Genomic DNA, 25,317 nt, shown 5'->3' with positions numbered 1-25,317 from the left:
TTTTTTTTTGCACGATTGCCATTTTCCTCCATTGTAGAACGAACCCAATGCCCCCACTTTTTTTTCATTCTCTTTATTTCATAATTCACTGCTTGTTCTGAAGAAGAAAGAAGGACTCCCTCTAAACCACCGCTAACAAAAACAAAAAACAAAAAATCCCTTGACATTAAAAAGCAAAAAAAAAAAAATGTGTTCCTTCTTTGATCTTTTACTTTTATGTGATAATAATTTCTAAATCAATTTGCTATATGTTAATATATATATATATATATATATATATATATATATATATATCAATGTTATCAGAGCTCCAATTTAAACATGTCTCTGATACATAGCCATGATATGTTTGTATAAATAAATTTGATTATATATAAATAATTCTATTTATTATCAAGCACTATTACATAAATACAGTAAAAATTCTGAGTTTTTACCTTGTGAATACAAACTTTACCTAGACTAATATATATATATATATATATATATGCATAAAAGCAAACATTGCTAAAAATAAATCTTTTGCTTAATCATCCATTATATATATATATATATACACAATGCAACTTCTCAGAAAGTTTGCTTATGAAACATGATGTGAAAATTTTTTTGTTTCTGCATACTAAAAAATTTTCAGGATACAAAAGATAATAGTGACAGACTATTTTTTAGGCACCTAATTCTTTGCAAATCTTTTTAAAATCAAGGGTTTTATCCAATTAAAAAATTTTTTTTAGTAATTTTCTGGAAATAGTTGTCTTGATTTTCATCTGTAAAACATTTTTTTCTTGAATTTGTTTTTATATTTACCGCCCTCCCCCCATCCCAAATTAAAATTAGTTTTTTAAATTGAAGAATTAATGTATGCATTACAATTTTTACCACATTTGGAGGGTATAGATTAAAGAAAGATTTTCTGTTTTCATTTTTATCATACATCCTCTGAAATTTTTGTAAGGGATGAGGGAGTTATTATTTTTCTTAGAAATCGAAAATTAGCTATTAGGAAGTAAATAATTCATTTCACTTTGCATCCTTTTCCTTCTGCATTGCCCATAGATTTCATTAAGGGTGTGGTCTTACCAGTAATGATTAAAATAATAATTTAAAAAAAAAACTGTCATATCTCTCGGTCGTTTTTTATTAAATAGAATTTTATATTTAGATGTCAAAGAAAAGTAAAATAATAGATAACAAGTGAAGGTATTAATGATGTGGTTGGATACTATTTGGCTCTTATTTCATTCTGGTTTTACTCTGATTATAAGATTTAATGAGCGTTTTCATATGGCTTAGAACAGATTAGACATTTTACATGTAAAACGCCTTTTAAGATGCAAAAGCCAAGCTGGAGCCAATTAATTTTGTATCTAAAGGCTCCATTTATATTTATATATATATATATATATATATATATATTTACATAGATTTTGTTGATTTTTTTTTTTTAAACGATATTGAGGTTAGCGTCTCCACCTTGAAGATCGGATGTTTTTTTTGTTTTGTTTTTTTTAGAAATTGCCCATTTTTTATTTTGGACGTAAACAAATAATATTTTATTTATTTATTTATTTTATTTTTAAAACAGTAATCTACGTACATGCATGTTTCAGGGCCCTACCCCCTCTTCAGTGTAGCTTGACTGTTATTAGGACTCAAACCCTGGACCTTATGTATCTCAGTCCAGCGTTTTATCCATTACGCTATGATACCATAGACGATTTACTGTTTTAGTTTTTATCGTTTATATATTTACATAGTTTTTTTTTTTGTTGTTGATTTTTTTTTTAAATGATATTGAGGTTAGCGTCTCCACCTTGAAGATCGGATGTTTTTGTTTTTTTTAGAAATTGCCCATTTTTTGTTTTGGATGTAAACAAATAATAATTTTTTTTTAAAATCCGATCTTCAAGGTGAAGACGCTAACCTCAATATCGTTTTAAAAAAATCAACAACAAAAAAACTATGTAAATATATAAACGATAAAAACTAAAACTGTAAATCGTCTATGGCATCATAACGTAATAGATAAGACGCTGGACTGAAATACATAAGGTCCAGGGTTTGAGTCCTAATAACAGTCAAGCTACACTGAAGAGGGGGTAGGGCCCTGAAACATGCATGTACGTAGATTACTGTTTTAAAAATAAAATATATATATATATATTTCTGTATTTCTGTCTCATTATTAAATAAAACATTTTGGTAGAATATTCATAAATTAATAGAGAATGTTAGTAGGAATAGTTGGTCTAATGACTTTATTTTTAAAATTCAAAATGACGTAATGGAAATATATTAAAGATATTTGCAGCTTCTCTTCCAATTGTCAGATTTTAATCATGTCAAATGACACTTTATTTCTTTTTGACGGATTGATTGCTGCTACTTCTTCTGATGAGTTAAGGGCAAAATAGATTCACTGATTGATATAATAATTGATTGATTTTGCGCTACGAAACAGATACTGTCCAGAATTTTAAATGTCAACTTAATTAAAGGAATAAATTGTAAGATGGTCAACATCATGAACTTTGGAATATAGTTTTTTGTCATTTATTCACTATATATATATATATATATATATATATATATATATATATATATATATATATATATATATATATATGAAGCCAAAAAAATTGACCAGTGCTGAATTACTAGGGTAAGGAGACAATATATTATTTACAAAGATATTTCCATGTTCGAAAGCATCATGCTAAATTGTTCTGTCTCTTATGGCACTTGTCAATGTTCTTTCCACCCAGAAGAGTTCACCATTTTTCTAAACACCTCATTGGATCAGCTTTAGTTCATAAACAAGGTTGAGAAGTTAATGGTAAGTGCTACAAGGCATAAAACTATTTGCTGTGATGTATTCTAACATGTAAAAATCTTTTTAATTAAGTGTATGTCGGCTACATGTGTGCATACATGTTTCAGCTACGACCTCATTCAAAGTCTACTCTTCTTCAGGCCACTGACAGATTTTGAAAAATTAGATGAATTTTAGGCTCGTGGAAAGTTTTCGTAAAAGGGGAAGGAGGGCTGAGATAATTTATAAGGAGAGACAGAATACTCAAAGAAATTGCATTCCTCCTAATATTCTTTGACCTCTTGTAAGTTTTATGCTCTTATCAAAACTTTTCACAGGCATAATTTCATCTTTTTTATTTGTTTTTATTTTTTAGAACCTTTGTCAGAAAGACCTGAAGAAACTAAACTTTCAATAAGATTGTGGCTGAAACATGTATACACATGTGTAGCCAAAAATGTATTTATAAATAAAAAAAAAATTATACTAACATACAGCTCTGTTTGTTATTGAGAACTATTTTACAAACACAAGTTTCATGGGATGAGCACTTATGAACTAACAAATACAAAATAATTATTTATTAATATATATATATATATATATATATATATATAGAGAGAGAGAGAGAGAGAGAGAGAAAGAGAGAGAGTCTAAAGAAGGTTGGACTATTTTACATAAACCTAATAAAAAAATTTTTTAAATGCATTTTAAATCCTATGGATACTAAGCTCAACATATCAAAAAGTTAGCATCTGCATAAGCCGATTTATCATTAGAAAATTGATAATTATAGAAGTGAATTATAGCACTTCCCAAATAAAATGTAGACACAAACGTTTTTATTTTTCTTGGGGGGTGGGGCGCTTGTTGCTTTAATAGTCGAAGTTTAAAAAAAAATGTGATTTCAGCTTAAAATTGTAATAAACGAGAAAAAATAGCAAAAACAAGGAAAAATATAAAAATCTTGTGGTTATTTCATTAAAATAATCTTTTTTTTTTTTTCTATTTTTGATTACAAATGATGACAGCTTAATTTTTATATCATTTTATACAGAGCATTTTTAACGTATTCTTTGTTTAGACTACTGTTCTCATCTTGGATGTTATCCTCACGTTTCGGCCAATGTAATCGGGTGCATCATGTAGAACTCTGAAATCTGTATAGAATTGTAAACTGGACGCTTTAGTTTATGGAGGATGGATTGCTTTTGTTCTATCAACCATGATCAGGTAAAAGTCTTAAGTAATTTTTTTTTATTATATTCTTAGCTTTGCCTGTATTAAGGATTGAACCTTCAATCTCCAAAAGATTGTCATTTAGAACTTAGCACTTTTATCAGTTGCATGATAGGTACACCTGTATTCACAACATCATTGGGGGGGGGTTAAAGCAAAGAGGTTTTCTTGACTGACTGCAGTGCTCTAAACGATCAGATTTAAAATTTTGACTTCCTCATAAGAAAGCTTTCTTTTTTTCTTTTTTTTTTTTTCTTTTTTTCTTTTTTTTTTTTCTTTTTTTTTTTCTTTTTTTTTTTTTTTCTTTTTTTTTCTTTTTTTTTTTCTTTTTTTTTTCTTTTTTTTTTTTCCACCTCAGGCCATTCACTGTCATCAATGGTTATTTTTATATTCTGGGGATGTGAAAAAAAAAATAGTTTTTATAAAAATGATTGTTTGTTAATTTCATGAGTTGGAGTTGTGTTTAATATAATACAATTTTGAGGAAAAAAAAATTTTTGTTGAATTCTTTCTGTTTTTATTTTATTTTTTTTTTTTTTTAATATATTTTTTGTTTTTATATTTGTTTTATTTTTCTGGGTTTTTTTAATATTTTTCTGGTTTTTTTTTTTGTTTTCCTATTTTTTGCTTATTTTTTTCTATTTTTAAAACCTTTTTTTCACTACATAACAGATGCAAAACCAAATTAAGATGCAATATAATAAAATTAACTTCTATTTCATCTGGACCTGCTCTCCCTTCCCCAAGCCCTTAATCTGTGTGTATGTGGGAATAGTACAGGTATACTAATATGACAAAAGGAAAATCAAAAATTGCCTACATGTTCACAAATGTCTTTATTGTTCAAAGACTTTTTCAAGTTGATTAATTTCTTCAAAATGATATAAGAATGATAGATTGGGTGCATAATGAGTTTAAGACAGGCGTACTTCAAAGGAAAATTAAATCGGGGTAGTATAGACGCATGTGTACAGAACGGTAGACTTTTGGTGTATGACTTTGTTGAAAGAATGGATGAGAGTTCTTGGGTTAGTAGATGTAGCACAGTTGAGTTAGCAGGTCCAGTTAACAGGGAAAACTAAGGAAAACATGGTAGGATGTAATAAAAATGGGATTGAAAGAGGGCTAAATAAAAACCTGGCTTAGTTTGTAAGTCAATTTCTTAAAGCTGTTCAACACATGCCAACATGTAAAACGGACATTAAACTGATGATGAAGAATAAAGATGAAATGTTGAAGATATCAACAGTTTTTGGTTTCTTTTTTTCTTCATTATGCTAGATTATTAATTCCATAACTGCTTTACTATGATACACTATCAAATATGTGTGTGAAAGAAACTGTGTGAATTTAATCCAATGTAATATCAAAAAAAAATAGACTACAGCAAATCTTTTCACTGACCTTAATTCCTCCTCCCTCCCTCCACACAGATGGGTTGTCAGATATATGAAAATATCAACATGACTGAGCTCCTCCCTTTAGTACTTTTTCCCCACATTCACACAATTTTTTACCCCCCCCCCAAAAAATACAATTCCCTCCCTCCCCCCCCACTCTCGTAAATACCTGCTCTTTGTATAAAAGTGATCAAAATGTTTTTGTTACTTTGATAAAATTCTTTGAATAAAAGGAAACAAAATATAAGTCAAACAATGATTTTTTTTTCCTTGTTCTTTATTTTGTCATTTATTTTATTTGTCCAATTTCCCATTTATATTTTTGACTTACACATGCACACAAATATATATAGGGGGTGGCAGATATCTCCTACATTTTGACATGCGATCTTCCCAGTCACGCTGTTGCAGTTTCTGCACAATCATTAATTTGTATGGCTGGAACTGCATATCAGTGTGTAGAATTATTCTGACAGTTCAATCAAACAATCCCAAGGCCAGAGCTGAATGTATAGGAAACTTGAGTGATCGAAAGTCTCACAGCTCGAATACTGTCTGGCTTTCAAGTGCTTAGGCTTTCTAGGTGGCTTTCTTTTAAGTGCCAAACCTGTAGCTCTGAAATTTGCAACTCCTAGCTGTATTGATTTTCTATCTGGAACAGTATCCCAACTTGTAATGAACTTGGAAAGCTCTTTGGTGAATATGTAATGCAACACAATCTTCAAAGCCATTTCTACTGTATAAGTATGATGTGCACCGGTCAAAACTATATTGCTTGATGAGGGTACCTGGAAAAAAAAAAGACAAATTATTCGCTAAATGACGACATAATTGGCACTTACATTAGTTCATTAGCAACATTTAGTTGAAAGTTTAAAATGTGGGAAGTATTTCTGCCACACACTGTATGTATGTATGTGCGTGTGTGTATATATATGTATATGTGTGTGTGTGTGTATGAATGAATGAAATAAAGACAGAACGTTGATGAATATACATATGATTTTTCTTTACTTTTCATTCACACACATACACACCTATATTTGGTATATAGGGTATTCAGACATGTGGAAAAGTTTTTAATCGGTTTTCATTGTAAAGTTGGTAAGTGGGGATCATCAGATTTTTATCTGTTTGTCAACTGTTTCATGAAGACGCATGTGTGAATCATTCACATGACAGATTCGTTATGTTAAGAATAAGTAGGTTTGAAAACACTTTTTAAAGATTGTGTCAAGCTGGCCTAATGGTTATCGTACTTGACTCACTGTCTTTAGATTTTGGTTTCAATCTCAGCTTGAGTATTATTTTTTTTATTACTTACAAGAAATGAACTGTTTAGAAAAATATAATACTCGCATGTAGGGAAATCCAGCTCCTCAAAAAGGGGCGCTCTTAATTTGGACAAAAATAGAAATTGCCTTAATCCAGAAGGATTTCTCTTTAGCTGATCTAAGCCAGAAGGCTCTCCTCAGTCAGTTGACTCACACTGTAACCATTATCGGCAAATATTAAAGGTCAGGGCCAGAGGAAAATGCGAGAAAAATTTCGCATAGACAATAAAAATGTTGTTTTTCTTATATATCATTAAATAAAGAATCTTTTCGATTTAAAATCCATTTAGTATTATGTATATAAATTTGAGAAAAGCGTGCTTGTCATGTATCAACATTATTTGAATAAACAAAAATCGCACAACATTAGGTCAAATTCAGTCACTATCTTGTTTTGATTTCACTTAATAACAAATGTTGACGCATTTCAAGCATGCTTTTCTCAAGTTTACATGCGGAATATTAACTGTATTTTTAATAGAGATGATTCTTTATTTAATGATATTTAACAAAAAACAACATAAAATTTTTTTCCTTTGAAATCCAACGAAGAAAACATTGTTCACGTCTCATATGGGATTCAGTGATTCTTGATTGTCATTGAGAAGCAAATGTGCATAAGATATCAACTTTTTTTTGCTGCGTGTGTATATTGATCCTTTAAACCTATGCATTTCAGGTGAAAACATTATTATATACATATCATGCTGAAATTTGTATAAATTTTAAAAATTACAAAAAATGATCCAGCAAAAGATGTACTGGATGTATTTTTAACAAAACATCATCCACAATTACAACCTGACATTTTGTATTTAAAAATGGCAGACTCTTGATTTAAGTCAAGGGAAATAAGTCAGTTTGTCATACTGAATTTGTCGCTCAACTCTTCAACAATTAAAACATATAAAACTCAATTAGATAAATTCTATTTTTACTTGTAATTAAATGAAAATATTTTTTATTGGCAAGTTCAAGGAAAAAGCTTTACCATTAGAAGAAACAAAGAGAATCAACTCTAAAAATGCAATTTCATTGCCTACTAGAAGTCAGTATATTTTGAGAGAGAATTCATAATAATAATAATAAACAAACTAAAATGTAATGCTCTTACCATTAAGGAATATTTTGTGAATGTAAAATCTTCATCACATTGTACAATGGGGAAAGGAGTAGCTGGTTACTTTTAATGCATCTAAAACCAAGCTTATATCTTTACACCATGAATGTTCTGATCCCCATCTGGCATCAATTAAAATGAATGCCTCTCGTCTTGGGGAGGCCTCAAGTTTTGACAGGCTTCTGGGCTTGACCTTTACAACTGATCTTTAATGGAATATGTACATCAAATCTGTTGCCAAGGCCGCTGGAAAAATGGTCAGATCCTTCTGTTGATCCAGTAGATATCTCACTGCTGATGCAATTCTCTATCTATATAAGAGCCAGATACGTCCAAGTACGGAAAAAAAAAAGACTTGTCCTGCCTTGGTAGGGTTCAAAATAGACTTTGTAGCCTGGTGGGAGATGTCCTTTTCTCTTCGCTGCAACCTCTATCTCATAGAAGAGATGTTGCGAGTTTGTCTCTGCTTTATCATTATTTTCATGGAAAGTGTTTGACTGAGCTTCAATCTATGGTCCCCCCTCGCCAAACTTTCTCAAGAAACACTAGACTAGCTTGAAACATTATCAATAATTTTCCCCACTCTTTATCTGTGCCTAAACCTAAACATAGATTCCATGATCAAAGCTTCTTTCTTAGAACTGCACATCTGTGGAATTGTCTTCCGTTTTCCTGCTTTCCAACTGTCTATAATATGGTTGTCTTCAAGTCCAACGTAAACAAGTTTCTGATGAGCCGTTCCACTTAAGTTAACAAATTTACTGAACTTCCATTACTATCGATTACTATATTATCCTTTTGATTGCTGCACACTCTTTAACCCTTATCCTTGAGTGGCCTATCGGCCTTGATAAGTGGTGACGCCTATGTAATAAAAAAAAAAAAAAATTTCAACTTAACTTTAGTTACGATAAGTTTTCTCTTTCCTACTTATCTCCCTTACTCAGCAAAAATTACTCACTCTCTGAGTAGCAATTAATGAAGTTGTAGCCTTCTTTAAAAAAGGAATTCAATTCATATTTTGGTAATGAGAAAAACCACAAAAAGATAACTGTCATGGTGTTATTTGATAAATTCTAATGTTGAAATTTTCCGCACATATCATTCCAGTGATTATAGGAGCAACCAAACTCGTGAAAAAGAATTTCAAAAACCATCTTGCAAATATACCCTGTGAACCAAGTGCATTAGAGATACAAACAATTCCACTAAAAGGGATGATTTGAATCTTAAAAAGATCTCTTGGTTGGAATTTGAAATAGCAAGTGAATGTCTGACAGTTGGTAGGATGCCCCATTCCCAGCTAGAACAAATGATACAAAGGAACCAGTCATCAACGCATTATTCTTTTTTTCTTTTGGTTTGAAAAGACCTTTGCTCTCCATTGATACAGACATTGGTGACCAGTGCTGGACAATTTGTCCTTTTGATCTTATACAATGTGGGAAGAGTGGTGGCTCTTGGACCAGGACCTTTCAACATCCAAGGCATTCGCCAGAGTAACTGCCATGTATCAATTGAACAACTAAAACCCAGAACAGACAAATTTGGTGACGTCATCCATGGTACACCATTTAAAATACAATGTACTATTTTCATATGAATGTTAATAAACTCATATTTGCTGAATGATATTGTTTTTTCTGTCCAAAAAACTAACTTTTTGCGTTATCCATTGTATCATTTGGTGATTAAATATAGTTCTCATTTCACAAAATTTCCACGGGTCTTGCTAGTCTATATATTAATACGATAGTGTGTGTGTTATTTTCTGTGTCACACTTACATCCGGGTCGTTTAATTGTTATGTACTTCCACTTCTTGTAAATAAATAATTTTACCAAGAATTCTTCGTAAGTTTTAGTTTCAGTTTCGATTATAGCTGATGGCACTTAAGTTATCTATTTTTTTATAAGAAATTCTTGGTAAAGTTATTTATAAGTTTAGGTTTTTCTTTTTCATAGCAAATGTAATTGTTGTCATCACCATAAAGTATTTAAAATACTATTATAATTCATTAATAAGTGCAGTTTATTTTCTAAAATTATTCCAAGTTAATGTAAGGTTTTTGGTGTGTGCAAATATGCATAAACTTAACCGGAAGTTGTCATTTGAATTTAAAAATAATCAAGCGGAAGTTATTTCAAATTTTAAACTTTTTAAATTAAATCACTTTAATATTACTACTGATAATAATAATAATGTAGAGAAACTATTATATATAGGGTGTCCTAATAAAATACACTCTTTAAATTATCTCAACTTGCTACATGAATACGCTATGCCGCATTCCCAAGAGACGTTTAGGAATAAAGAATTGAACTTCCAGCAGGCTGGAGCACTTCCCAACTATCATCATGACGTAAGAGCATATCTTGGTAGTCACCTGCAAAACAGATAGTTTGGATGAAGAGAAAGTATAGAGTACTGTCCACATTCACTGGATTTGACCTCAATGGATTTTTCTCTTTTTTTGGAACGGGGGGGGGGGGGGGCTGAACACAGTCTACACCACAAACGAGCTACAATGAATGAGTTGAAAGCAACCATTGAAAGATGTGTCAACATACCAATTGAACTGATTAGGAACGTTTTGGATTCAATCAGTGAGCATTGTCAGCTGTCCATGGACCACAATGGCTAATAATTTGAAAACTTTCGATAATTAGCTGGTTTCTATATTTGTTCACAGTATGAATGATGTATTAATGTATGAAACTTTTCTTTCTTATAATAAATGTTGGTTTTATGATCATTTAAAAAGTGTATACATCTTATTGGGACACCCTGTATATATATATATATATATATGAAAAATAGGAGAACGAAATTAGAAACGAATCCTGCAGAATACTAATTTATTAGGAACTAATAAGATTTGGCAAAAAAAAGCTCTTAGAAGCATTTGTTAAGAAATTTAAATTTGTTAATAAACAGACAAATACTTTTGAAACCGCGTTTAAGATGCAACTATTTTGTTAAAAATCACATTTTTTAAACTTTACTTTTTTTCTTATTAATTTCGGATAGTAAAATATCTATTATCAGAGAAAGTGTTTTTTTTTTTAAAATTATTATTACAGTTAGAAATGTCCTTGGTTCATGTTATTAAGGTAGTGGTCAGATGTTGTTGCACACTGACCACCATCTTAATAACAACACAAGTCAAGGACATTTCTAATTACAAACAAAAAATACTTTCTCTGATATTTTACTCTTAAAATTTTTTTTATTTTTTTATTTAATGGCTTTCAATAAAATATTTTCATCTTGAATGTGGTTTCAAAAGCATTTTGTCTATTTATTCAAAATTTTATTGGAAATTTTTTTATTTTATAAGATTAATATGAAGTATAGCTTTGACTGTGTTTTGTAAATTTTCTGATCAGTATATTTAGCATGTTAAAAATATTTTGTGACATTGAATTAAATAAGCCTAAGGTGTTTTGATATCTATTTCTATATCTACTATTGCATAAACTGAACTTTGTGTGTGCATGCGAGTTTGTTCTCTGTGGACTCCTAAACAGCTGGCCGATTTTTTTTTTTTTTTTTTTTTTTTTTTTTTAATTTCACACAAATGTACTTTATGTGCCTGGCAGTGTTCTTAGATAGGTTTTGTATCGGAATGTCTTTGATAAGTATTGATAATTAAAAAGATCCAATGAAAGAAGGAACAGGCGATTTTGACTAAAGTTAGCACCTTATACAGCTTAACATCACAAGTACATTTCGGAAGTTTCATTACCACACAAGCAAAAAGGCTCAGCATATATAATCAACAGTAAGTTCTTTGATATGACAGGGGCGTGTTTGAAATGAATGTTTCTGTTTAGAGCACAATTGAACCATGATGCTTGACTTTTTCATTTTAAATTTTAATTCAAACCATTATATAAAAAATAATTTTATAAAATCAACAGTAAGTTCTCTACAGTGTAATGTAGACTACAATGTATTGTGAACTAAGTCATTACAGGGGAGGCATGTGAAGCTTACTCCCAGTGCACCATGGTGGGTCCCCAGCTAGAGCAGATAATTAATCGATTTGATTGATAAATGGGCGATTTCACTGGCAATATGATATGAAAGTATTAAACATTCATTAATCCTCATTAAATCCCAAGCAACGTCGGGTCTGTCTGTTAGTATAAGTATAGTTTCAACTAAATCAAAAACAACTTTCCCACTTATTCATTTATATTTCACTTTACAAATAAAATTGGATTTTTATATTTTTATGAAAAATGTAAACACTAAATCAATTAAATTTTTTTACCTTTATTTTATTTTTCAGTGAAAATGGTGAAATAGAGATTTTTTTTTATTTTTTTTATTTTTTACACAGTGATCACCACTTATCAAGGCCCGGAAGCCACTCAGGGATAAGGGTTATTGCAAGTACATCACGTTAGTGAGGAGATTTTATGAAGTGTTTAATTAGGGGGGGCGGTTCATTAGGAATTTGTTAACATTAGACTTGAAGACATCCAAGTTGTAGTCCAGAGGGAAGCAGGCAGACGGAACAGAGTTCCACAGGCGTGCAGTTCTAAGAAAGAAGCTTTGCTCATGAAATCCGCGTTTTGATTTAGGCACAGATATAGAGTGGGGGAAATTTTTCACAGTGGATTCAGCTAGACGGGTGTTTTTCATGAAAGATTGGCGAGGGGGGACCAGGGATTGGAGTTCAGACGAGCACCTGCCATGAAAATAACGATAAAACAAGGATAGGCTCGCAACGTCTCTTCTGTGGGAGAGGGGTTGCAGGGTAGAGAAAAGGGCATCCCCCACTAAACCACGAAGTCTATTTTGTACTCTGTCAAGGCATGATAGGCTGTTTTTGGCAGCTCCTGCCCAGATATGGCAACAGTATTCCATCCTTGGCCGTACTTGGCTTTTATATAGATAGAGAATTGCATCAGTAGTAAGATATCTTCTGGAGCGGTAGAAGGATCCCACCATCTTTCCTGCGACCTTGGCAACAGACCTGATGTACATGTTCCATTTTAGATCAGGAGTAAAGGTCAAACCCAAAAGCTTGTCAAAACATGGAGCCTCCCCAAGACGAGAGCAATCCATTTCAATTAATGCCAGATTGGGATCAGAGCGTTGATGATGTAAAGATAGAAGCTTGGTTTTGGATGCATTAAAAGTGACCAGCCACCTCTTCCCCCACTGTACCACGTGCTCAAGATCAGAGGAGAGAGAATTAGAGAGAACTGTCATTTACAGCCGTTGATGTGTTGCTATAGATGGTCGCATCATCAGCGTAGATGTCAACGAATGATTTAAGTATGTGTTTTGGGAGATCATTGATGTAGATCAGGAAGAGAGTTGGACCCAGGATGGACCTCTAAGGGACTCCAGCATTAATACTGTGGGCTTCTGATTTCTGCCCATCAACTACTACTCTTATGAACCTATCGGAGAGAAATGATTTAATGATTGAGAAAACATTTCCAGTGATACTGTAGCTGGAAATCTTATGAAGTAGGCCTTTATGCCATATCTTATCAAAGGCCTTTGATATGTCAAGAGCAATTGCCCTAGAGAGGAAGCCTTTGTCAAGAGATTCACTAATCCTGTGGGATATAACCGTCAGCACATCTGCGGTAGATCTTGCAGAGCGGAAACCATATTGTGTGTCACTAAGAAGGTTATTCCTGCTGAGGTGGTTGACTATTTCTCTATTTAATATTGATTCCAGTAACTTACTCATAACACAGAGAAGACTTATTGGTCTGTATTGAGAGGGAGATGACTTATCACCTGAATTCTTAAATACAGGGCAAACTGATGAGGTCTTCCAGGGGGTCGGAAAGCACTTCTCCTTAAGGCAGCGCTTAAATAGTTTCGTAAGTATGGGAGCAAGTTCTGGTTGAAGCTTTTTTAACACTATAATTGGGATGCCATCAGGGCCAGTTGCTTTACTGGAATCTAGGTTTTTTATTAGCTTGGCGACCTCATGCACGGATATTTGTATGTTACCTAGCTTGTTCTGTGTTATAGGAGGAAATATGGGGAGTTGATGGCCTTCGTCGCATAGGGTAGAATTAGATTCCTTGATTTAGTTTTGAATTTTAAATACAAATTTCAATGACAAACTTAATATTTTGGTGCTAGTGCACTTACTGATCCGTGCTATTTTTTAAATCGTATTTCCAAGTTTAATTAAAGTTTTGTTTTTTATTCAATTGTAAGGTTAAAGTATAGAATAGTTACAAAACACCCTCCCCTCCCCATGTTAAGAATGGCTTTTTAAATAATAACGTTATTATTTCAGCACGGATCAATAAGTGCCCTAGTACCATATTTTTATTTACGCTTGAAAAAATGGTATTTTATCAGTTCATTTTAAAGAAAAAAATCTATTTTTAAATGAAAATGTAATAACACAAACAAATTAGAAATTGGAAAATTTTTAACAAAAAAAAAAAAAACGTTTTTTTAAAGCAGCAGGTTCTACTACAAGGAAATAATGGCAAATTGGAATTTAGCTTTGAATATTGTAAACAATAATTTTGACAACAAACATTTAATATCTTTATCTATATCTTGGTAATTTATTGATTTTTTTTTTTAATATACAATAAAGAAATAATAAATAATTTAATAGAGAAAACTATTCCAAATATATTGGACAAAATAATATAATAAAATCATATCCGAATAATACCATGCATTAATTTATTATAAGCTGTTTGAAAAAAGTCAATGGGGTAAACAAATACATGTGTTTAGGCATTTGCTCCTTACTATATATACAGTATTTCAAAAGAATTATTTTCAAGTGTATTATTGATTTAAATTTGATGGTGGTAAATGAAAAAAAGCTTTTTCATTTATTCATTTAGAAAATGGTAAGAAAATATTTTCTATAAAACGGACATTATTTAGTTCGTGTGATATTGCAGTATTTAAAGTTCTTTGACTCGTAAATCTATTTTATAAATATTTAACAAGGAACACGGTTGAGGGATAAAAGAAAGAACACTATTGAACAAACAAACTTGTTTGCAAGTCTCTCTAACGCAGGGGCAGACAACTCCACATTTCTCGAGCAAGGATTCCTTCCCTTAGCTCGCACCTAATAGGTGTTTGTTTTTTGTTTTGTTTTGCTATATATTTCATTATATTTTTTTTTTCCACATAGGCAATCAAGGTTCGGAGGCCATTCCAGGATAAGAGTTAATGGTGATGGTGGCGGCCGAACACCCCTCCACTAGCAGTGTCAGAAACCGACATTAAAAATGTGTGATAAAAAATTGAATAATTCGAACTCCTATCTTTTCAAGCTTATAACTACTTGAAAAATGGAATTCAAACCCTATTTTTTTTTTTCAATTAAAGGAGCAAAGACCAAATTTTTAAAAAAACTAACAGGTTTAATAGCAAATTATGCAATATTTGTGTTTTTTTTTTTATCGGTTTTCTTTAAAAATGATTTGAAGAAAATCAACAAAATTTTGCTTACTTCGATTATAAAAAATATATAAATTCAAAAAAATCACTTACCTATAAAAAATACTATTCAATGGGTACTTCCATTCTTCATTGTTAAGAATTTATCCATATTTATATTTTAAATTTCATGTATTTTTTAAACAACTATTTGAAAAGGCTGCCATTACGTAAGCATTTTTACAGTGTTAGCGAAACGGCGAATCGGTGTTTGTTTTTGTTTTGAACTACGGGTGGAAAGAAGGATGTAAAAACCACTCGTTCGCGTTAGCCATCTAGCCTTGTGCGTGAAGAAATATGTGTCCTCATAGTTACAAAATAGTTACATTTTACTTATAAGTTTTTGCCTTTAAAAAAAAACAGTCGATGAATTTTTTTTTCTTTTCTCAAAGAAATACATGAATTTTTGATTTAATATATTTTAACTCTTCTTTATCGAGTGAATTTTATTTTTTTAAATATCTAAAAGACAATCTAAGCATAACATAAGCTTCCACTTAAAAAAAAAAAAAGAAATCAACATGGTTTTTAAAAAAAAAGGTTTTACACTTAGGACTTTACAGGTAAATTTCAAAAAAACACTTCTTTTTTTGTTTTAAATTAGAATATTTTATTTATTGATCTTTTATCTTCAATTTGTGATATATAAAACTTTGGTGAGTAAATTAATTATTTAAATTTTAATAGACATTTCAAAATGGGGTGGTGAATTTAGCAAAAACGTCTGTCTAAAATATTATATTTGGTTTATTGGAAAGAGCATAAAATTTCACATTCACCCTGAAAATATTGTAAAAATTGAACCAATAGAAAAATTTTGATAGATTTTTAAAGTTTAAAAATTGAAAAATATTTAACTTGTCAAATTCAATTGATTTCATTACATTAATAAAATTGGCTGCATGAAGGCGCGCCGGCACTTTGTAAATACTGTTTTTTTTTTAAATAAAAATAATATTTCTATTATTTTTTAAACAACTTTAATAGTTTATTTCGGAAGTATATTCCATAAAGAAAATAAACAACCCACTTTAAAAAGAGAAATTACGAGTTTTTTTTATATTTTATTTGCAGTTTTGTGTTAGGAGTGTCAAAAATTCCCCAAAAATTCTGATACACCTACCCCTCCACTCCCCAATAATGTAAACGGTGCTTCTGCTCGGTTAATGTTGGCACGTTACTTACGGAAAAACGGCTAATTAAACTGCATAAGCACCTGTTAAAAACTATACAAATTCTATAATTGAATACCTCCCTCCAAAAAAAGAACGAAAAACATAAAAGTATATTTTTGTAAACCGCTCGTGTAAACTTACTAATAGCAGTATTAGTGTCCAAAATTATCAGATGAAAAATGAACGAATCTCTTAGTAAAAGAGAGTTGTTGTCTCTATTAGAACAATGACAAATTGTAAAACAGCGCCAAGTCAGCCAAGAAGAAGTATTTTCTTCCATAGACGAGCAATTCTAGGGAGAAAAAACTCTGATCTGGAATTTTTGCTTACTTTTAGGCACAGAGAGAGTAAGGGAAACTGCTGATAGTGGGTGTTTGCCGCAAATGCCTTACAAGAACAAACGACTGAGTAAAACTCAGTTGAGCACCTACAATGAAAATAACAATAGAGCAGAGATAGGCTCATAACCTCTTTTCTATGAGAAAGAGGTAGCAGAGAGGCAAAAAGGGCATTGCTTACCAGATTTCAAAGTCAATTTTGTACCCTATCCAAGCAAGGGTCCTCTGAGCAGCTTCTCTACATGTTGCATAGGGATACATTTAAGGAGAAACGGAGAGAACATTTATACATATTACAGTTCTGGGGATGGGGATGCTTGGGACTTCATATGTATGCTGAGGGTGATAGGGTGATAGATGCACGGTTCTTATATTTCTTATAACACATATAGAGAGGAGGACGAGGAGGACGAGAGATACATATTCTTGGAAGAGTTACGCAATGTTCATAATAAGATGTTTAACACATTTACCTTTCAATTTGTTGAATGACAACACGAAGACAGCAGTTACAAATATCGATGGTGATTCTTTATTTCATTGGACCGGTCGAATGATGATGACGTCAGGAATTCACATTTGTTCTACATAGTTTAATATTTCTACCCTTCGCTTCCAAAGGGGCAGCTGACCACTGACTGACTCTCCCAATCTCTGCTGACTAGCAGACTCAACTGTTCTGCCTCAACTCTGCGATCTGACTAACTCTAGCTCCTATACTGAGATTCTCCCTTTTGCTATGACATCAGAAGTGTGTTTCCAAAACGTGACCAATTCACGTGGCTATGCACACGTTTTTCCAAACACACTTTTGACAACAAAGAATTCTCAACTAACCTATTTTTTAACAATCTACTTTTAATTTGTATTGTTCATTCTTTTTAGCTGACATTTTTAATATTCATTTTTATAAAAGAATAAACAATCCATTCTTTTTACAACATACACAATATCAAACTATTTATAATAGAATTTAACAATAGACCTTTTTAATATTCCGATTTCTAACATTCTATTTCTGAACCTGGCTTACAAGGTTCGAGTCTTGGCTTATCCTAATCTCATTTTCATTTATCTAATGTTCTTATTTAAATGGAAAGGGACAGCCATTTTTCCTGTAACATACAGATTTGGCAACAGTACTCAATTTTAGAACATATTTGACTCTTATACATGTAGAAGATTGCATGATATCTACTGGAACAGTAGAATGATCCAACCATTTTCCTAGCGACCTTGGCAACAGATTTGATGTATGCATTCTATTCCAGATCAGAATTGAAGATTCTTGTCAAAGCATAATTCTTCTTAAAGACGAGCCATTCATTTCAATTGGGACCAAATGGGGATCAGAGCATTAGTGATGGAAAGAGAAGCTTGGTTTTAGATGAAGTGAAATTACCCAGTCGTCTTTCACCCCATTGCACCATGTGCTCATAGTCAGATGAGAGAGAATCAGGAAGATTTTGATCATTGATGGCCTTTACGGTGTTGTCATAGATAGTAATGTTGTTTATATAAATGTTGAGAGATCATTGATAAAGATCAGGAAGAGAGTTGGGCTCAGAAATGAACCCTAAGAGATGCCAGTGTTGATACTATGAGCTTCTGGCCCATCGATGACTACTCAAAAGAAAAAAAAAAGATTTAATAGTTGAGAGGACATTTCTAGCTATTCTGGAGCTGGAAATCTTGTGAAGTAGACCTTTATGCCATACCCTATCAAAAGCCTTTAATATGTCAAGGGCAATTGCTGTAGAAATGAAGCCCTCATCAAGAGATTCACTAATTTTGTGTGATATTTTAGTTAGCACATCAGCTATAGATCTAGCAAGATAAAAACATTGCATTTCATTAAGTTGTTTTTGCTGAGGTGGTTGACTATTCTCTATTTATAACAGATTCAAGCAATATTAATTTATTTTTATTTCGGACTACTAGTCTCATCTTTATTAGTTGTTGTTTCTTTTTTTGTTTTTCTTCATCTTTTATTGACGAAGGCCAGAGGAATTAGTTGGCCGAAACGTTGTGAATAAACAATTCAATAAAAGATGAAGAAAAACAAAACAAAAAAACAACAACTAATAAAGATGAGACTAGTAGTCCGAAATAAAAATAAATTAATATATATAATGCTCATCTCAAAAATGAATTCCAATTAAGGAATAATATATATATACCAATCGGTACGGACTATGGAAGATCAGATAATAAATAAACGTGGATTTATAAGATCAAAGAATCCAACCTTAATCGCCCTTCGGGGCCCGTGGCACAGTTGATAGAGACGTTGAATCTCTACAGTTCCAGATGAACATTGTCTGAAGATAGCGGTTTCAATCCCACCCAAAGCGTGCCAGAGGTTAATTGGCCAAAAATGTGGTGAGACGACAACAACTATGGATGGCAGTGATGGCTGAGAATGCAGTTAGGAGATTCGAAGTTCCTATCCGTCGCGGTTACCACCTGACGAAGGCCAGAGGAATTAGTTGGCTGAGACGTTGTGAATAAACAATCCAATAAAAGATGAAGAAAAACAAAAAAAAAAACCAACAACTAATAAAGATGAGACTAGTAGTCCGAAATAAAGATAAATTAATATATATAAAGCTCATCTCAAAAATTAATTCCAATTAAGGAATAATATATATAGATTCAAGCAACTTATGATACACAGGAGACTCGTTGATCTGTACTGATAGGTAGATGACCGATCTCCAGAATTTTTAAATATACAGCAGACTGAGAAAGTTTTTTTAAGATGTTGGGAAGCATTTCTCCTTAAAGCAATGTTTAAACAGATTTGCAAGAATGGGAACTAATTCTGGTAGAAACTTTTTAAGCAATAAGATTGTCTTACTGGACTTAAGGTTTTTGATAAGTTTGGCAGCATCACAGACTGATATATGGATGTAGCGCAGCATATTTTCAGTGATAGAAGGAAATACAACAGAAGGTAGAAGACCCTGATCACAAAAGGTAGAATTTGGGCTTTGTCAGATGCTGACGAAATTACCACCTCAAGTCAATTGATGATGATTGGGATGGAGGACATGCATCTGTTCAGGACTCTGCTATTCACCAAAACTTGTGGGAACCAAAACACTGCTCAGCTACTTTAGACTTTAGACTTGATGAACTGAGCATACAACTCTCTCACATTCTTTATTACCCTTTTGCAGTGGTTGCTTGTAGTTCTGAAGGTAGCTTTAGTTTCAGAACATCTAAGCAATGGAAATGGTTATTTCTGTGTGCAATGATCGTGGCACATTCTTTATTGTGAGCAAATATGGGCAGTCAGTCGATTCCAGTTCTCCCTTGTAATATGCTCAGCGTTCAAAGCAAAGATGGAAACATTTGATTTTGTGCAAACCTCTACTTCACAAACACATACACACACACACAATGTGACGAGTAAATGGCCTTGCAATTCATTTTAACCTTTTTTCCTGTCATTTAAACATTTTTCATGCATCGTGAAATATTTTGGTGAAAATTTATACATATATTTTTTCTATGACAGAATTTCTTTTTTTTTGTTTACTAAGGAGTCATCCCTTATCAAGGCCCGAAGACCACTCAAAGATTAGGATTAATAGGTGAATGGTGGTCATTGATACAGCAACGTAGTGATTGTTAGTTGTGGAAATTGGGAAGAATTTGATAGCTTAAAGGGACTGCTCACAAGAACTTGTTTACATCTGACTTGAAGATGACCATATTCTAGCTAGCTGAAATGTAAGCCATCGGGACAGAGTTCCACAGGCGGGCAGTTCTAGAAAAGAAGTTTTATTTATGGAATTTGCATTTAGATTTAGGCACAGAGAGTGTGGAAAATTATTGATAGTAGTGGTAGCTAGATGAGTGCTTTTTGTGTAAGTTTGACCGGGGATGAACCAAATAGTGAAACTCAAATGAGTACTTGCCATGAAAATAGTGATAGAGCAGAGAAAGGTTCACAATGTCTCTTCTGTGGGAAGAGGTTGCAGGGGAAAAAAGGGCATCATCTATTAGGTTTCAAAGCCGGTTTTGAACTCTGTCAAGGCAGGATAGGTTGTTTCGAACAGCTTCTCCATAAATATAGCAACAGTACTCAATTTTAGAATGAATTTGGCTCTTATATAGGTAGAGGATTGCGTCGGGAGTGAAATACCTTTTGGAGCGATAGAATGATGCAACTATTTTTTCAGTAACCTTGGCAACAGATTTTATGTAAGTTTTCCATTTCAAGTCAGGATTGAAGCAAAGAGCTTCTTGAAGATGAGAGCCGTTCATATCAAATGGAGTCAAGTGGGGATGAGAGCATTTATGATAAAAAATAGAAACTTGGTTTTAGATGCATTAAAATGAATCATCCATCTTTTGCCCCATTGCACCATGCGCTCAAGGTCAGAGTTGAGGGACACAGAAAGATCTTGGCTGTTGGTGGCTTTTGACGTGTTGCCATAGATGGTAGTGTCATCTGCATATATGTCGACGAATGAAATTAGAATGTGATTGGGAGATCACTGATGAAGATAAGGAAGAGTGTTCGACCCAGAATGGATCCTTGAGGCATATCAGCATTGATACTTTGAGCTTGGACTTCTGCCCATCAGCTACTACTAACCTATCAGAGAGAAAAGATTTGATGATTGAGAAGACATTTCCAGATATTCCATAGCTGGAAATCTCGTGAACAATCTCTTTATGCCAAACCCTATAAAATGCATTTGATGCGTAAAGAGCTATTGCTCTTGAGAGGAAATCCCCATCAACAGATTCACTTATCTAATATGAAATTACAGTCAGTGCATCACCTATAGATCATGCAGGATGGAAACCAAATTGCTTGTCACTGAGTAGGTTGTTTTTGCTTACGTGGTTAGCAATTTCTCTATTTAACACGGCTTCAAGCAACTTACTCATGACGCAGAATACTAATTGGTTTGTACTGAGATGCAGAAGACCGATCTCCAGTAGTTTTACTAAGTACAGGGCAGAATAATGAGGTTTTCCAAGTTTTTAGGAAACATTACTCCTGTAGGTATCGATTGAACAGTTTTTGCAAATCCTTTATTTAATATGAATCTTATTGCGAAATTTTTATCAAAATGATGGTTTCTCATACTACTAGACTGGGTGCCCGGTGTTGCCCGGGTGTTTGAAGGTGTGGTGTGTGTTGAGCAAAAATAAAAAAAAGTGGTAGTAGGCAGGCAGGCTCGAACCCGTGATGTGAAGGTAGAAAAGAAAGTGAAAAAAATCTGACGTCTTACCGCTACTCCATGATGCGACCGGAAGTTCAGAACGTTAAAATTAGACAAAGTCAATCCAACCGATATGATGACTTGCAATAATGGCTTGCAAAAAACCGACCCCACCTTGTAAAAAAACTTCCCAGTTGAGGGTGAAAGAATTAATGTTTTTGGCCAATTTTTTTATATTTGTCATCCGAGATGTCCGGCTTCAAAATGATATCAATCTCGTGAAAATCCGTAGCCTCTGTCAAAAGTTTTAGGCATACATACATACATACATTTAAACAGACAGGTGAGATTTATATTATAGATAGCATTACCTTTCCTTTTACTGCTGAGTTAACTAAACATCTTATTACAAATTAAAAAAACTATTAAGCAAATTACCAGATGTGGAGATAAAGAACTCACATGCAACAGTGCATATACACACATGCAGTTCTTAATATGATACTGCATATTATCATGTGCAGTTCTTACATATGACAATGCATGCTCACACATGCAGTTCTTAATACAAAAATGAATATTTCCACATGAAGTTCCTCCATACGGCAATGCATATTCATACCATGAAGTTCTCATGTACGACAATGCATATTTGCACATGCAATTCTTAATGACAGTACATATTCAAACATGCAGTTCTTAACATAACAGTGTATATTCACACATAGAGTTCTTAATACAGCAGTAAATCTTAACACATCCAGTTCTTACATACAATAGCTAATACTCACACATGCTGTTCTAACATACGAGAATGCATAATCGGACAGTTGTTAATACATGCAACAGTACATATTCACATATGCAGTTCTTACATGCAACAGTACATATATAAACACGCATTTCATAATGTAGCAGTTCATATTTACACATGCAGTTCTTACATGCAACACTGCATATTTACAAATGCACTTATTAGTTAACACAATGCATGTTCACATATGCATTTCTCTTCATATGCAACAGTAGTGACTGATTTCTACTTCTCCATTCTTGTAACAGTACAGATTGATCTGTGTCTCATGGCTTGCAGTAGTGCGTAATCACTATGTCACTTCAACCTTAGTCTTTAAACCACTCTTCAATACTTAATATTATGACTTGATCATCTTTGTGATCACATCACAATAAAACAACATACAAGGAGTATGTGATGTAAATCAGTTAAGCTGTGTGTGTGTGTGTGTGTGTGTGTGTGTGTGTGTGTGATACCATCACGAAGTGTAGAAGGAGAAATCCCAAATGTTGTCCATTGCAAATTGGCCAGTTGTATCAGTCCCAGTGATTTTCCTGTTGGTCAAATCTACTCTCGCTGACTTCAATCTCTCTCGGGAGACTTCCAAGCTGCCAACTGTTCCAAACTGGACTCTGACCTCAACTGTCACAAACCCAAGACTATCCTTCAACTGTCTGTCATAAACTGTCACAGAACTCATTGCAACTGGTAAAAACCAACTCTAAATATATTGTCGGTCATTTTGTCTCAACTCACTGGTGCACCTTGATTAACAATCCTATTTAGCTTCTTTTGTATATCTTGGTGAACAACTTTCTTTCATTGTTCTAATGATAAACTTATTTCCTCCGTATTTTTGTTGCATTTTCCCCCTTTTTCACTTGTTAACATTTGGGAGGGGGGATCACACGTGAATAATATCACACTATTCCTTGCTGTTAATATCCCTACTTTTCCTAAGTGTAGATGTAATTTGGTAAATTCACAAGCTAGGTTATCAATCCCTCGGTATATCTCTGTTTTGGGGGGTTTTAGAAGTCCTTGGAAGTAAATGGTGTTACTTAATTTAAAGGCATAAAAATATAACGTTTCTTTATGTAATCTGTTACGATCCTTCCCATTCAATTTCTTTTCCATTTATTTAATCTACTTTTGATTTATTACATTTAAGAAGAAATATTTTACTTTCAATATTAATTTTTTTTTAAATGTTTATGTGAATAAACATATTAAAAAAAAACTATAATTCTTTTGATTTGCTAAACATTTGTCCACAAAATAAAACAATATTCCTGAACAAAACTATTTGTTATATTAAAATCAAAACAATTATTGAATTAAAAAAAATAAAACAAAATAAAAAGTATCTATATTTATATATAAAAGGCATTTTGTGTGCGAGTTTGTTCCCCATGAACTCCAAAACAACTGTGCTGTTTTTTTTTATATATTTCATACAAATGTACTTTGTGTTAGGGAGTGTTCTTAGATAGGTTTTGTATCAGAATACCTCCGATAAGTATTGATAATCAAAAAAATCTGATTAAAGAATGAGCGGTTCAATTTTGACCAAAATTACTACCCTTATGCAGCCTAACATCACAAGTGTATCTTAGAAATTTTTATCACTGCACAATCGGAAGGGCCCAGTGTATAAAATAAACAAACATAAGACATGGGCACGTCCGAAATGAATATTTCTGATTAGAGCACAATTGAATCATGATACTTGGTTTTTGCATTTGAAATATAATTCAAACTGTGATGTTAATTCAAATTATAAAAAAATTTATAAAATCAACAGTAGATTCACTACAGTGTAATCTATACTATAATATATTGTGGACTAAGTCACTACGGGAGGCATGAGGAGCTATCTCTTGGTGCACTAAGGTGGGTCCCTGACTAGAGAAGGCAATTAATTGATTTGGTAGAAAAATGGGCAATTTCACTGATTTTGATGACATATAAAAGTATTGGAAGTGTGGAATATTTGAGTCTCATTCAATCCCGGTTAACTTCGGGTTCTCTGCAAATAGTTAATAAATTAATAAAATATACAATGTGTAAATTAGTTAACTACTGAGACCATATGTACATAAAGAAATATATAAAACAGATATGGTTCTGCTATTGGGTAAACTTGAAATAAAGCATATTATTTGGATTATTCAAACTACGTTCCTTATCTTGAGTTATTATCACAACGTTCTCACAAGAAGGTCAGAGATCCATCTCTGGCCTTCTTGTGAAAGTCAGAGATGGATCTCTGATCCTCGTCAGATGTATCGTGTTGAGCTTGGGAATCTGTAGGGAATTTTGAACTAAACTCTTTATTTAATCCACGAGAGTAGCTTACTCTCATACACATCAGTCATGACTGAGTAAAAGTTTTAAGTAATTCATGGTTGAATTTTTTTTGTATCATCTGCACTCCAAAAGGATTCTGTTTG

General features: G+C 32.6%; 1 protein-coding gene across 5 annotated transcripts in view; it reads left to right on the top strand.

Moving 5' to 3' along the window:
* The window catches only part of LOC145254923 (glucose-induced degradation protein 4 homolog), a 72,966-nt gene extending 56,570 nt beyond the window's left edge, over positions 1-16,396 (top strand). For 2 of the 5 annotated variants that reach the window (XM_080113895.1, XM_080113894.1), the window contains exon 7: positions 3,900-9,537. The gene's annotated coding sequence lies outside the window, so the exon portion shown is untranslated. Of the gene's footprint in view, positions 1-3,899; positions 9,538-15,061 lie in introns of those variants that run through there. The other 3 variants (XR_013863843.1, XR_013863842.1, XM_080113897.1) reach the window with 3 other exon arrangements.
* Positions 16,397-25,317: the final 8,921 nt, after the last annotated feature.

This window comes from Euprymna scolopes, chromosome 30 (genome assembly GCF_053919585.1).
Source record: "Euprymna scolopes isolate OS-2025 chromosome 30, ASM5391958v1, whole genome shotgun sequence".
In the NCBI taxonomy this organism is placed as follows: Eukaryota; Metazoa; Mollusca; class Cephalopoda; order Sepiida; family Sepiolidae; genus Euprymna; species Euprymna scolopes.
The sequence above is the reverse complement of the archived record's forward strand: the minus strand, read 5'-3'. Positions and strand labels throughout refer to the sequence as shown.